Source organism: Varanus komodoensis, unplaced genomic scaffold (genome assembly GCF_004798865.1).
Source record: "Varanus komodoensis strain SLA01 unplaced genomic scaffold, ASM479886v1 scaffold34_1, whole genome shotgun sequence".
NCBI lineage: Eukaryota > Metazoa > Chordata > Lepidosauria > Squamata > Varanidae > Varanus > Varanus komodoensis.
The window spans coordinates 9,656,731-9,670,433 of NW_025335854.1; the positions used below are offsets into that span (position 1 = coordinate 9,656,731).

The following is a 13,703-nucleotide window of genomic DNA, read 5'->3' on the forward strand; positions in this document are numbered from 1 at the left end:
GGGTGGGGGGCTGATGATCGTGCCAGCAGCACATTGTCTGGTGAATCAAAATGGGATGCGCGCTTGCCTTCAGTTGTGCTGATTTTTAAAAGAAACCAATGCATGTGTTGGGAGACAAAAGGGATTTGAGGGTTACAGAGCACAAGTCTGAATGGATGAGTCTCGACCTGCCTGTTTAAGACAGCAGAGACCCCCAGCTTGCGGAATGCAGAGGGTTCCTTCAGAAAGGAATGGATTCTTGGTCCCTCTTTGCTTCATTGCAGTTAGGAAATTCAGACAGTTCTTGATGCAAGGGTGAAGGAGGCACGTGCAAAGGGCACCGTCTTTCCTTTCTTCTCCCTGCCGTTCCTTATACCCTGGTCTACCGAGTGTGGTGCTTCTTTGTGGTTTCTGCATCACATGTATGCGCTCGGCGCCTGCATGGCTCCTGTGCCCAGGAGGTTTCAGTAGCCAAGAGAGAAAATTGCCTTCAGTTGACAGTGGAAAGGCTAGCTGATTTATTTGTGGGGCCCAGATTGGGCTCTGGGGCTTCCAGGTGGTGATGTGCTTATAGGTAGATACTAGGCGTAATTTAGGCCACAGAAGTGAACAAGTTTGGTGTCTCATGCTGACACATGGCCTGAGGCTCAGTGTTCCTCCACCCAGTAAGTTACAGCCCATAATTCTGTTGCCCACCCCATCTTGTCCTGCTGTGGAAATTTTCTTTGCACAGATAACATCTCGTGCTGTGCAAACCAAGTAGTGTGAATGTTCCAGCAGCTGGGAATGCTTTCCGTACCTTTTAAGGAATGAGCTTTCACTTTGCATTTGGGCTTTGGGGCGGTTTAAGGAAGCCCTTTCCAGGAACCAGCTTTGAAAATCCTGCTCGGGTGAGCCCAGTGCGGGTGCCTTCTGTGCAGCTGCAGGGTGAGGTTTTAGTCCAGGGTGAGGTGGCTTGGTTCAGTAGTGCAGAAGCCCTTTCAGCTTGCAGACCAAACTTTGCTTCCAGCCCCATCCACCCTGCGTCCCAAGGGTGGGTGGAGCTGGAAGCAAAACGGAGACACCAAAATATCACCCTGTGGTAGCCCGAAGCTCTTACTGCCAGTAACTAAACCCAAGGAGGCGTTCTGGAATCGACGGAAGCTCTGGACGTTTTTAGTGCTGTACCAGCATTTGTGCCAGTTAGGCCTGGCCCTTTAGGTAAATGGCACGCTCAGCCTGTTCAACAAATCCCAAAAGCAGGAACTTTATTTTGTCCGTAAACAAAAAGCCCAATACCAAAATAGGAGTGAAAATATGAGCAGAAGCAGCCCAGACTTTCCTTGAGCCCTTCCCCGGTCTTTAGGCAGGCGGGAACAGCAGCCTCAGTCCATAAGCCGTGCTGGGGTGGACAATGTGGGGCCCTTCAGGTAATGTTGGACTACATGTCACATCAGCCCCAGCCAGCTTTTCTGCTGCCTGCCCCTGCGTTAAATGTTAAATGTTTTGTTTTTAGCTTAGTTCCATCATCTGAGATGCTCGTAGATGTTGCAGGTTTCTTCAGTTGCACTCCGGGCACAGGTTGAATATTGCACCTGGCCAGTTTGCAGAAGGCAGGTGGGTGGTCAGTCCCCTCCTGTCACATGGAGGTGCAGATGGGACGTCTTCTTGGGGGTGCAACACCATCTCCCCTCAAGTCGTCCTGCCTAGTGGACTGGTGGGAAGGGGTCAGCGAGGTTCGCGAAGAACCTGCTGCACGGTATCGCCCGAAGCTCGTTTCCTTTTGGGCTGCAGGCAAGGCGCAGGTTTGCAGCGCATCCCAGCTGGGCAAAGCCCCAGCCACCATTCAGGGCGGGCAGCAGACGAGCCAGGCCAGTGCCCACGCAGTCCCTGTGGCAAGGGCAAAGCTGGTTCCTCTTGGCTTTAGCCGCTGGAACAATCGCAGGGGTGCTTGACCCAAGGCCTGCCCTGGCCCCAAACGGCGTGCCGTGGGCCCAGGGCAGGCCGCACGGCACAGCAGAGCAGGAAGCCGTTTTGGGTGCTTCGCATGCTTCCCCCGCCCTGCTCTGATATGCTTCTAGGCGCAGCGGAAAGAATTGAATCTGAGCCACTGGAGGCTTTACTTGCACTGGCCGCTTCGTTTCCTCGGTAGCACTTTTAGGGCAAAAGAGAACAGAGTGTTTAGAGAAGCTTAGGAAAAAAGGCATGATCGAGGAGGATAAAATTAACCGCAGTGCGGAAAAAATGTGTCGCACCAAAGCCGGGGGTCATCCCAGGAAGCTGAATGGGGGGCGATTCCAGACAGAGAGGAGGACGTACTTCTCACACAGTGCAAGGCTGGGCCCCGGATTTCGCCCCCACAGGATGCGGTGCTCGTGGCAGCGGTTGGGTGGCTTTGAAAGGGGGTTAGACAAGTGCATGCGGGAGAAGCTCCCAGTAGCTACTGGTCCTGGTGGCCACATGAGTACCTCTGAACGCTGCGAATGCTGCAGGCTGGATGTGAGCGTGAACTCATCTTGCCCAGCTTGGCCCTTCTTAAGCTCTTACCACAGCCGGCAAGCTGTTGCCGGGAAGCCTCTCCCCAGATCCAGGTGCAGAGGGGGTGTAAAGGCACACGCGACCAGCAGGCACAGGCGTCCTCCTCACGATGGTGCGCAGCAGAATACGAGGACGATGCCAGTGCCAAGCACGGGAGCCTGCCAGCAACATCAGCATGGCGCAAACCCGGATGATGGTTGGGTCACATGGTTTGCAAATCCTCTTCGGCCCATTGCGTTCGATGCTGGCCTGCTTGTGGCAGTCCCCTGGGCCCTTGCGGGAGCTGCCACCGGCGGCCGGGCAGGGATCCTTCTTTGAAGACTCAGCGGCAAGCCCTCCCGGAGCCCAGCCGACTGTCAGGCTCACTGTGGGTCTTTCACGCAATCATGGATGTATTTGTGGGGGGTGGCGAAGCCCTGTGTGACTGGCAGGCTCAGCGTCGAGTGGGCGAGTTCTTTCCCGGCGCAACAAGAGTGGGCCTTGTGGGTCTGTTGGATTTTCCTGCTGAATGGACAGCTCAACAAACTGGAAAACGTGAGCCAGAATGAAATTCCGTGTTTGTGTAACGCTTCAAAAGAAGCGTTTTTTAAAGCATTTCAGGCTTTAAAATGTACCTATGAACTTGAACCAGCTGCTAGAATCAACCATTAGGAAAGGGTCACCCCAGTCCAAAATATTTTATTCCTTCTCTGCTATTAAAAAAATAAAAGTGTGTTAAGAGAGCAAAATCTTTAATTGTGCTTTGGGGTAAGGAGGACTGATAGTAACTAATCGGAGTAAGAGGGAACCCGAGCCATGCGAGAGGCGGAGCCGCGCCCTGCAAAACGGGGGAAGGAAGGACTTTCTCAGAATGTGGGAAGTTATATAATGTTGAACGTTTTGTGCTGGGGTGGATTTGTGCAGGTCAGTCCAATAAGCAGCATGTGGAATAAGTTAGCAGAATAAGCTACTGAGTCATAGAAGATGGGAAGGCTGAGAAGCATATGGAAAGCATAGGAAGTGTGCAGAAGGGGACTCTTGGAAGTGAGCAGTTCAGGAAGGGGCCCTCGGCTTGCCGCGCCTGTGTGTGTGTGTGTCTGTGTCTGTGTGTGTGTGCAGAGCTCGCTGCCCTGCAGCTTAAAACGACCCACAAAGAGTAACAGCGCACAGTTTTGCAAGCACCTCTAGAAAACGTTGCTTTTCTTTTTCTGGCATCTCTGCTTAGTTTGAAATCGCACCCCTGCACTTTTTTTATTGCCGAGACCTCAAAAGCTTGCACGGATTTATTATGTTTGGTTGACATAATCACCCCAATCGCACTAGCATAGATACTGTGATTTTGCTGATGGCCAACAGGGCTACCATTACGTTTCACACATGATGTACTGAAAACTTCATCAATAAGGTGTCTCATGAAGTAATTTAAGTAAATAAATAAAAAAGGAACCACAGCTTCAAGTTTTACACATAAAGGCAAACACTCCGAAACAGCGGTAATAAACATTTTTTTTTTAAAATTAACATGGAGAAAGACGTCTTTTGAAGGCCTGGGACCATAGAAAGACCTTTACCTGCTGTGGGAACATCGATGGTGTCGATACGGACACATTCCACAGTTTGTACTGTGATTAGCTATGCACTGAATCTCAGGTTATGGGCAGAAATAATTGGGTCAGCCCAATGCTTCACGCACCTGTTTGGGCGTGACATTGCCCCTTGCAACTGAGCCAAGTGCCCTCTTTCAGCGTGGTCAGCTTAGGAGCTGTTACACGCACCCCACAAGGTAAACCTGGGCTTGCCACCCCTTCAGCAGCCTGCAGATGTGCCTGCCACTGGCAAGCGCATGCTTCTGCTTTGGGGGAGTTCTCTGACCTCCTGATCCCAAAGAAGGGCAACTGACCCTGCTCGACCATATGCTGAGCCTTGGAAAACAGCACGTTACGTTTCAGGTGTCTCCAGGACACAGTGCAACAGAGGTGAGCCCTGCACCCCAGCCTGGAACAGGGGAAGCAGGGGAGCAGACGCTCCTTGGCTCTCAGAAGTGCCAGGAGCACCTCCGGCACAGCGGGATCTCTCAAGCAGAGGCTGCGGAGGGAGGGCTTGGATCAGCGGCAAGCACCATTTTTGGAAAGACCAGCCAAAATTTGTGGACCTCTGCAGCACATGTACTCCAGAAGAGGAGCCGCAGCTCACGTCAGCTTCCTCGGGGCTTCTGTGTAACATGCACTTTTTCAGATGTCCGATTGTCATAGTTTCACATTTTAAGTGTCCGCTTTTTGAAGTCTTCAGTATCCCTTTTGCGTGCACATGTGAGGCCCAGAAGGTGGAGGGCAAGGAAGTAGCGCCTCCAGCGTTCCTTTGCACACAGGTGCACCTGAAAACTCTTGCGTGCGTGTACTTGGACAGGCAGGGAAGTCGTGTGTCACACACGGTCGTTTGTATTCCCTCTCTCGCTAGATCAGCTTTGGCAGTTTGCTGTGAAGTTGTAGATTTTGCTAGTGTCCAGTGACAAGTCCGGATGCCCTTTTAACTTGGCTGGGAAGGGGAATGATTGCCCGGAATGCTTCACACTCTGGGCTCGTTGCCACCCACACTTGTTTGTTCATCACTCTCGGACAGCAGAGTGAAAAATAGGCTTTAAGAATGTTATTCAGGAAGGCTGGACTTGGACAGAGGAGAAGATGCGCTAGCGAAGTAGAAGAGAGACATGCAGCTGGGCGTTTGAATTGCCCAGGGAAAACTTTAGGCAGGGTTTCTTTGAATGTCAGGCAACTGGGAGAGGGTGTTTCGGGATAGGGGTTCTTGGTTTATTAAAATGGACCATTATGTAATGGTCCATTTCTGAAACATGCCTGTATTTGCATATGTAAACTAAGTATATATCCTTGCCTCCACAAATAACCCTTTAAACAAGATAAGTGTCCTAAGGCTTTTCATGTGCAATGGTTACTGAATCGGTGCCACTTGAGGGTTCATGTGTCTTCAGTCACTTGGACAGGAAACAGCGGAGAAATGAAATCATAAAACAAATTCTGAAGGGAGCTTTTATCATGCCTTCTTTTTCTGGCTTGCCTTGTGTATTAAAGCAATAGAAACTCATTTGTGGAGAGGACAGAAGCTGGCTGGAATGGGAGAACGCTTTGCCTCCTTAACGTTCTGGGGAAGGTGGGTATAGTTCTCCAGTTTGCATGAAGTTAACTCCTGTTGCATTTTCCCATAGAGGACATGCTTTGCAAACAGCATTACTTTAAATAAATCCTGTGCCCTGAGGGGTAAATGGTGGATTACGAATTAATCCGCCTGTCCAGTTAGGCTTCCAGATACATGTATTTATCCTGCCTAATTCTTCGGTATGTTCTATAAAATCGACGGCAACATGGAGCCACGTGTACAGCCAATTCCTTGCACAATAAACCATCTGAACTCAAAAATGAAATATGCAGACTGGGCATGTTCATGAAGAAGAAAATGGCATAAAATCTTGCTGATTTGCATAGTTCCTCTGAGCAACGATTGTGGGTTTCCTTAGCAGAGAATTTTAATGCTTTACTGGTAACAGCTGTCTCACACATGTGGCTTCTAGCACCCATCAACCTATAATGTGCTGAATTATATGGAATGTAGAATTAAACAGAATGTCGTTCTAACTGGTGAGAGAGGTTTGAAGGCACATGGGCTGGTTCTGTGGCTAAAGCAAGCGGAGGCTGGTCCCAAATGCCACCCGAAGGCGGGATTGCCTTGCAGTATGGTCGGCACTCTTGAGAACCTAATCAGACAGCTTGCCACGAGAAAGAGAGCTTGCACGTGAACATCTGGCTCTGCCCATTGAGCTGCACGGCCTTTCTGCTTTAAAGTGGGCGTGTCTGTTTGATTTCAGCAGGCAGGGTGCGAGTTAAGGCATTTAGTTCGGGTTCCATTCAAGCCCTGCTTTGAGTTACGCCTTTTGCATCAGTTTGTTTCTTTCTCAGGTCTGGTAACTTCTTTGTCGCCATCGGCAGCATCGATTGCCAGGTGTTCAAAGGAAGTTGCCAAATGGGTGGCATCGGTGTGCTGTGGGCAGTCGGACAGCCGAAAAAATGCGTGCCTGGGCAGCAGTTGTAGATTTCTGTGGAAGGCTGATAGTGCAAGTACAGGCAGGATCCCTTTGTGGAAGAGGGTTTGCATCTCAGAGAGGTCATGCCGCGTCCTGCGTGCCAGAAGGGGCATGTGTCCGGATGTATTTCTCAAATGTATACAAGTCAAAGAGTAGTTAGACTCATCCAGTGGTGCTGTAGAAAGTTTTAAATAAATAGTCATCGCATGCTTGCAAGGGTTCTGTGCAAATAGTGCGTTCCCTTGAGGTCTGTTCATCCTTGACTCCTGTTTTTCAGGAGAATTATAAACTTACTTGTTCAGCCAGTCCGTTTGCAGGTGTTGTCTTCTTTATACAGTCTTTCCTGTGCTGTAGGAGAGCGAGGGGGAGAGCTGACAGGTTGTTTTAGGAGCATGGGAAAAGGGTATGTTTGGTGCCTCTAGTCCACAAGGGACAGACTGTGGTTAAAATAGTCTTTTTACAAGAAAACAGCAATATTAGCATGTAAATAAATGACACCATTTTCATGTCACTGAGTTAAACAGGTGGAAAATATGTGTAATCCTGGCATGCTGGAAAGGCATTTGGGTGGCACGTGATCAGACAAGAGTCCTGATAGTGAGGCTCGAGGCAGTCCTTTCCTTCTGCAGGGCCCTTCAAGCCAGCAACAGGCCTCAACGATCCAAAATAAATGTAATCGCATTTACTGCAGTTACTGAAAGAGGGGCTCTCCGGCTTATTTCTCTTACCACCTTTTGAGGTATTAGGCAGAAGAGGTAACAAACTTTTATAAAGAAAGAAGAAGGAGTGCCCCGAATGCATCCAATGTAGGTCTGCCGCTGAAGTGAGATGCGTCTGAGCTCGTTTGCTCTCTGTTTGGAAGACCACCCCTGCTTTCACCTCCTTGACACAAGAGTGAAACTTGCGGGTGCATTTTGTGGGTTTAGTTGCAGCGTGCATTGTCCCTGAAGGGAGGCAGGACTGTTTGCATATAACTTATGTACATGATGATGGTCGTTATATGTCCCCATTGTCATCAGTTGTACAGGAAATGGCGAGGGGAGGGAATGAAGCGATCTGGAAAATGGTGGAAAGAATAGGGTGGCGGTTATGTTTGTGCCCGGATTTTGTTGAGGGAGCTTGAAGGGAGGAAAAAAAGCTCCCCACATTGGGGGATTCCCGTGCCAGACCTTGCCTAGAGTCTGGGCTGCTTCATTGTATTTCTATTTTATAGATTAGGGAGCTGAGTAGGAAAGTAGAAAATTTACACTGAAATTGTAAATGACTTGGACTCCCCCTAATAGTAATGCAGTGGTATCTTGGCTCAGGAACTCAATCCGTTCCAGGACTCTGGTCGTGACCCAAATTGGTTGTGTGCCAAGTCAAATTTCCCCATAAGGGTCAATGTAAATAAGGTTAATCTGTTCTGCAACTATTTTTTTTAATCAGAAAAATGTGAAGCAAAGTGACAAAGAACAACAAAGATCGCGGCCATCTCCCTCCCAACCCTGAGCACGAGCACGGCCATCTCCCTGGCCCCACAGCACGATCGCAGTCGCCCCCCAGCACGACCCTTGCACATGCCCATCATCCCGACATGCTGGGGGGGAAACGGGCATGAACGCGGGCGCGCTCGGGGGGGGGGGGATGGCCGAGATCACAGTTATGCTCCTGCAGGAAGGAGGGGCGCAATCATGGGCGTGCTCGTGCAGGAAAGACAGGTGTGATCTCGGCCATCTCCCCACTCGGAGGGGGGGAGCCACACTCATCTTCACCACCCAATGCAAAGTTTGCGACCTGAGTCGAAATTTTTGTCCGCCACCCGATTTGGTTGTGAACTGAGGCGTTCGTGAGCCGAGGTACCACTGTACTGCTGTCAGTCCATTTTGAATGTTCAAATTAACGTGGTCTCGGGAGTCCCTACCGCAGCCCTGGAAAGGAGGTCAGTAGCATTCCCAAATTATCCGTGGCTTGGATTCGGGGTTCTCCTGGCTTATATTCTGCAGTACCAGATCTGGGCGCATGCAGCCCTTTGTCGCTCCAGCCAAGTAAGAGAATCTCATTGGTTGACCCAAATCCCGGGGGTTACTAGTGCTAATGCACCGATTCTGTGTCGAATTATCCATCCCATGGAGAAGATCACTCCTAGGATGGTGACAACAGCACACACACCCCTTTCCTCTCCAGACGGAGTTTGTAGCAGAGCTTGGCAGCAGAAGAGTCGACATGTTTTCTCCCTCCCTTTTCTCATTCCCTGTCTTTGAGATGGAATTGGGTGTGGCGGGAAGACTTCACTTGGAAACCCGAGTCGAGGCGTCCTCCGTGGCTTTCCATGCTTGGCTGGCAACAAGGAAGGCGTTCGCCACACGTCCTCCAAGAGGAGAGAAAGGGACGCTTGGGCACCTCTCCCTTGGTTCCTGCCTCTCGGCCCATAGCGAGCTTGGGGGTTTTTCCAGCCATAACAGCTTAGCCTCCACTGTGAAAGCTGCCATTTTAAGCAATAATGTGCCGTAGCTTATTATTATCGCATTGCATGTCTATACCGCCAATGCCAAAGCTCTCTGGGTCATTCACAGCAAACCCTAGTGAGGTGTACCACTTGTAAGCAGAGCTGTGGGCAACAGAGAATAACGTGTCCTCCCACATCTGTGTGTGGCGGGGTTCTCAAATACAGAGCCATGCAAGTGGGAAGAAGGGTTCTTATGGCGAGCCCTTGGGAAAGTTTGCGCAACTAGCAGGAGGTGTGATCGGCCATTTGTGGGAGGCAACGAGGGCTGGATCCACGCTCAGATGGTGCTCTTTATGCTCCTGTCAGCAGTGGGGAGCAGGGGTTCTACTGGGCTCACTGGAGTCGGCCAAGCCTGGCTCGCCTTACTAACTTTGCTCCCTCGGTCCTGACAGAGATGGTTGTTTTCCTGTTAGCAACAGCAGTGGAGAATCAGTTCCCCACCTACCTGATTGATGCACAGGTAGAAATAGGTGCCCCCCCCCCCCGGTCCACTGGCCATTTGAAGCTGACGGGACACAGGTTGCCCACTTTGGCACGATGCTTTGGGGCGAAGGATGTCTGTATGGAACCTTTCCAAAAGCATTATCGTGTGCAGATATTCAAGAATTCCTCAAATATATTGGGATAGAGAAATGCTAAGTATGAATGACCTGCTGTCACAAACCCTGCATTTGGCAGTGAGCCCCACTAAAGCCACTGGGACTTACTTCTGAGTAGGCTGTATAGGATTGCACAGCCACTTGCAATCGCTGAGAAGCACCAGTCGCAGAATTTATTTATGTATTTATTTTATTTGGCTGTTTCTATCCCGTTCAATACAAAACCTCTCTGGACAGCATATAGAGTAACAAATATCCAATAAATACAATAGTGGGATAAAACGATCCTTTACAAATTCTTCGACGTGTATTAAAACAGCAGAGGACAGTGTTCTTCAGGATTGGCTAAATTACTCAACTCGAAAGCGTCTGTCTGTGGCAGGCAGTTCAGTCCTACAACTCGCTGCACAGCCTGAGGTAGGTGACAATAGCAGCGCTGCCACGCTGCAAATAGAAGAGGGCGTTCGCCAGATGTGTGTTTGAAGTACAAGTGGGTTGCAGCTCTGCAAAGACAGAAAGTGATCAAACTAAACCATCTTAAGGAGAGCGGCTGCCAAGGATCAGTGCCTCCTACGCAGCTGCGGGGGGCCTTCCCTCTCGCTGTTCCCCTGCGCGTTTCTGCTGTGTGGTTCTTCTCCTCTCCCATCCGTGGTGTCTTGCTTCATCTAGAGAGATGGTGGTATTTTTGCTAAATGTTTGCCTTTTCTTCCCTCACCTCCCTTGATTTTCTTGAAACTCATGGCCAGCAGTCTCTGGGAATTGAGTTTTCTGTTCTTCTCCCATCACATTCCATTCCACTGGAGCGTGGGAAGACAGCGAGGCGCTGGAAATGAGTCAGGGCTGCTCTTGGGCCACAAAGCTGCCTGCCCAACTCAAAGCTTTGCATTCTTTCTTTGTTGCATCCTGCTCTCTGTTCCCCTTACCTGCCCCTTACATGACTGTGTGGCAGGTGCAGGTGGCAGGGCTGCTCTGGCCAAGGGGTGGACCTCTCTGGACATCCGTTCGTGAGAACCGAGGAGCCCCTGCAGTCCAAATGGCCCTCCCGCAGCGGACAGCATTGGAGCACAGCAGAGCCGGACAAGCAGACCGAAAGCCATGGGGCCTAGCAGTAGCCCCCAGCCCCTGGGATATACTCAGCCTAGAGCCGCCACAGACCGGTGCGCCTAAGTTCTGTATCAGCCAGACACCCCGGGAGAATTCCACGATGGGAGGCGGTAAAGCCAGGGAGAAGCAAACCCGCCTGTGGCATCCTGCTCTGGCCCAGTGCGGAGAGGTCATGTGTCCAGGCAAGCAGCGCTCCTGAGGTATTCCCTTTCTGCCAAAAACTGTAAGCTCAAAGTGGCTAACGATTAAACTGGATTAAAGCAATAAAATTAGGCATTTAGTACCGCAAAAAGCATAAGCATGACAGAAGACTAAGAATTGAAAACCGCACCGAATGCAACAGCCCTACATACAGCCCAGCTGATTATTTCTGACCCAAATCCATGCCTGAACTCTGGCTGAAAGGGACCCAGATAATGATGCAAATCAAACAAATCCACACGATTCTTTTATTTTGCATAATTTTCTCTGACCTTGCTAGATGTGATGTGGGGCAGGGAACTATGCAGAAATTAAAACCAGTGAACAAGCAGAAAAAACTGTATCCAGCCAGCCCTCCGTCACCCGAGACTTCAGCATGCATCACACTCACACTTCAGAGCATCTCTTCACAATTATGAGAGCTAGAATTTGTTCCTTGTGAAATGGAACCTTCCCAAGAAGCTACGTGTGTGTTTGTTTGATTATTTATGTATTTAAAATATTTATGTGCCATCCTATTCGCTACAAAGCCTCAGGACAGCTTACAATGTCAAATATAACATAAATGACATAAATAACATAAATAGAATTCCCGACCCACACTGTGTTGTGCATCAGTATTCCCACACATGGGACTGTGGGGAGCCTGTTTGTAACCCACGAAGCCCAGCACAAGCCACCAGCCATGACTTTTGGCCTGCCAGGGGCTTGGAACCCACCTCCTGCAGTGTGGGGCAGGCAGCAAGAGAGATGTACGGAGCTGTGGGGTGGGCTGCCCTAGATGGTGGATGGGCTGTGCTTGGTTTGGTGGGTTGAACAGGCCTGGTGTGGTGGTACCCGCTCAGCTGTTTTCCCTTCCCCGCCACTGAGTCTTGTTGCTGGAACAGCTCTTCCATAAGAAAGGTGGGAGCAGGCACAGCAGAAAGAGCTGCCTCTTTCTAGTCCGCTTGCTGGCTGGAACTGGCTTTTGGGTAGGTTCCTGGTTCGCTTAATTGAAGTTCCTGGTTTCAGAAGGCAGAAGATACTTTTTGCATTAGGTCAACTAATCAAACACTTGAAGGGAGATCTGTCAAAGTGTGCTTGGAGTGAAGTGTATTTTTAGCTGCCTTTTGCTGTTATAGCCCCTTTGGTGTTTACAGTCATATTTGGTAACGCTTAGCAACTCTTCTGATGGAGACGTTGTCCAGACAGACTGGATGGTAGAGGCAGAACAGATCAGTTTAGTCTGAGTCACGGCATTTGCAGGAATTGAGCTGTGGGATGAGTTGCAGCTGCGCCACTCGCATGCAAAGCGCCCGGCCGTGGCCCCTTCAGACCTCCCCCATCCTGATACAGGCGTCGTGTCCTTTGCCCTTTCAGCAGACTCCGTTTCCTCAGTGCCCGGCTGGGTGAAAGATGGCACCAGACTGCCTTGCCTTGCCGGGCAAGGGGTAAGGAAGAGAGACCCTGATGGGAGGCGAGGCGTGAGCGCAGATCTGTGGCTTGGTGCTTGGGGGTGTCTGAGCTATCAGCATCCAACACAGAGATTCTGAGTCCAGTGGGATTTCCCAAATCGCAGCTCATGCCCTTACCTCATATCCCCAGCGTTACAGTGCTGTTGGAATAGCGTGCATGTGTCTGTGATTTAAACGAGATATATTCAGATTTGCTGTCTGCTCTGGAGTGCAAAAGGTAACAGTTAATCTATTTATAAAGCCAGACATCTGGGCAGGGGGGGCAAGTCATTTCCTTCTCTCCACTTATGTAATTCCACAAAATGATTACGTTGTAAGTAACTCGCAGTAGTAAAACATCAAAACAAACCAAAACACAGTTGTGTGATCGTGGCCAGGCGTTTGCGGGACATCATGTAACTGAGCGGGAGCCAATTTGCCCGTGGCCCGGTAACATGGTGCGCCATTTGCGCCTCCGCCCTGAGGGTCGGCACAGGCAGCCGCGAGATGATGCGGAGAGCGTCGCACCAGTAACGGGCAGTGGGCCACAGTGGATCCTGCAGCTGGAGCTTGGCATGCCCGTTCCTTCGCTTGCCTCGTTCGAATACGGAGCAGAAAGGGGCACCCCTTCTTGTTCTAGCAGACGACCAGATGGGCTGGGGGGCATGGCTCCCCCTGCACTGCTCCCCTGCGCGCTTTCCCTGCAGCAGGCACATTTCCCCCCAGCCTGGCTCCACCACCGGAAGAGAATTGGCCGCGGAGAGAAGTGCCTGGAATGCCCAAGCCATCCCCATTCCCTCTGCTCTCCTCCTGAATGTGGCAGATGGGGAAAAGATGGGCGGCTGCCCCAGCCGGGCCCGATTTGTTCTGTGTGGCTTGTCTAAAACGGGCCTTTGAAATAACACGCGCATCCTACAGTTACCGCTGTCTCTTGATTAACGGGCCTCAGCCCGCTGCCCTGTGCCTCTGTTCCATGCCAGCTCCGTCGAGGCAAACGGGTGCCACGCATCAGCCGTGGCGCAGGTTCGTGTGCCTGAGGATCGCTGCCTGCGGCTCCCAGAATCCGCCGGCCATGCCAGCACCCCTCCATCCTTCGTGGCACCGCCGCCTCTCCTGTGGGCTGCCTTTCGGCATTCCCAGTCTTGTCCTGTGCTTGCGCAACCCTCTGGGCCATGCTTCCCTGCTCTCTGCCCCTTGCCTCCGAGGCCCGCTTCCCAGGGCAGCCCGGAGATCCCACGGGGTCTGTTCTCTGGGCCAGGGAGAGAGGACCGGCCGTTGGATTTGCCTTTCCGAGGCTGAAAGGGCTCGGC

The 13,703-nt window shown here is 51.0% G+C and overlaps 1 protein-coding gene across 2 annotated transcripts in view; it reads left to right on the top strand.

The window, feature by feature from the left end:
• Nucleotides 1–13,703, top strand: part of ATF6 (activating transcription factor 6) — a 63,853-nt gene that overhangs the window by 42,216 nt on the left and 7,934 nt on the right. The window lies entirely within an intron of this gene.